We start from the raw sequence: 1,871 nt of genomic DNA on the forward strand, positions 1-1,871 counted from the left end.
TATATATATATATATATATATATATATATATATATATACATACATATATATATATATATATATATATATATATATATATATATATATATATATATATATATATATATATAATGCATGTGATAAAATTAAATAATTATATTATAAAAAATGCAAATAATACTAATAGTAATGAAAAAAATTATTGTTGCTTTAGCATTATTTCCAATCAATCATAGATATGCAAAAATATAAAATGCATGTAATAATTAATAATAAACATTATGTCATAAAGGATGCAGGTAAAATACTAACAGTAATCAAATTTAGAATAATAAGACTTTTAAGGTAATGAAAGCTAACATTAAAAGTAATAATCTTATATCAACACTACCACAGCACTTAATATTTACTATGAACTTGTCAATGCAGGGTCATAAAAATAAATGCAAACAATGTGCTTACTAATGATGAACACAGTTAAACACTGTGCAGGCCCTGAAATACAGCGTGTGCTTACTAATGAGTGCACATTTAGATGAAACCCAGAGTAAAGTTCTGCTGTGATGTTATTGAACTGAACTGCTGATTCACAAGTTCAATAGTGTGTCAGAACATGAACTGTTTGTACTCACAGCAGCCAATCAGAGCAGGAGGCGGAGCTGCTCATTTCCCACTGAATGTCATTTCAAAGGCAGAAACACTGCGGCGCTCAATGGCGCCCTCCTGTGGACAAAACTACAACAACACATTTAACACAGCAAAAACTTAACACTGTTTACACTGCAGTTTTCCGTATTTCGTTATTCATGTTATTTTTTTTCCTCATTTATTTCTGCTTCTGAATTGCATTATGGGAGCTTGATCGCTCTTCCAGCAACTTTTAACCTTGAAAAGTTATTTTATTTACATTTGTACTAGTGTGCAGTGCTATATCGTCTGTGTTGGTGTTGTATATTACACTACAAAAACCTTGCAATAAACTGCCAGTGCATCATTTCTCTGAATAGTATTTCTTATATTATTTCAAACGACTAAAATGTTAATAAAAGACACTTTGTTAAAATGTAGAGTTGAATTTTCAACATCAAAAGAGGACAGAACAGAGATCAACATCCCATAATGCAACTCACAAATGCAAATAAACCCATGAGAATCCCTTAATAGAGAAACTGTTCATTAAGACTTCTTACAGTGTAGATTGTCCCAACACAAATTGATTAAGTCAACAAAGTGAATTAAACATCAAAGTTGTTTCAGCTAATTTTTATATAATAATTTTAAACAAGCAGCAAAAGTAATTGTTTGTGTGAACTACTATTAACTTTTTATTACCAAACTAGTAATAAGATATTGGCTGTTTAATAGGCATGGAAGGACTGAAATTTATTGAGCAAAAAATTCAGTTTAAATAGAAATTTAGTTTGTGACCCACAATGTTAGCGTAAGTTTTAACAAGACAAAATAACAATGGCTTAATAATAATGATATTGGCAACATCCTCCATTTTGTGAGTGTGTGTGTGTGTGTGTGTGTGTGTGTGATTTGTTTTGGTTTAGTTACTATTAAACATAGTTCATGTGCATATACAGTACATCTATACAACATTATTATTTTCATTTTAACCTTTTGTTTACATGTTAATATCTGTATTTAATATTCTTCTATTTGATCTCACTTTTTGCAAATAAGAAAATCAACATAAAAAGTACAAATCATGAAATAAATAATAAAATATTGGCTGTTTATTAGTACTTATAAGGTTTGATATTATTCTACACACCTAATGCTAATCCTAAACTCAACTACCATAATACTTATTAATAAGCAGCGAATGAGGGTTTTTTTTTGTTTAGATAAAAGTAATATTTAATAGTTTATTAAGAGCACTTAGC

The sequence above is a fragment of the Danio rerio genome, chromosome 12 (assembly GCF_052040795.2).
Source record: "Danio rerio strain M-AB ecotype USA chromosome 12, GRCz13ab, whole genome shotgun sequence".
Lineage (NCBI taxonomy): Eukaryota > Metazoa > Chordata > Actinopteri > Cypriniformes > Danionidae > Danio > Danio rerio.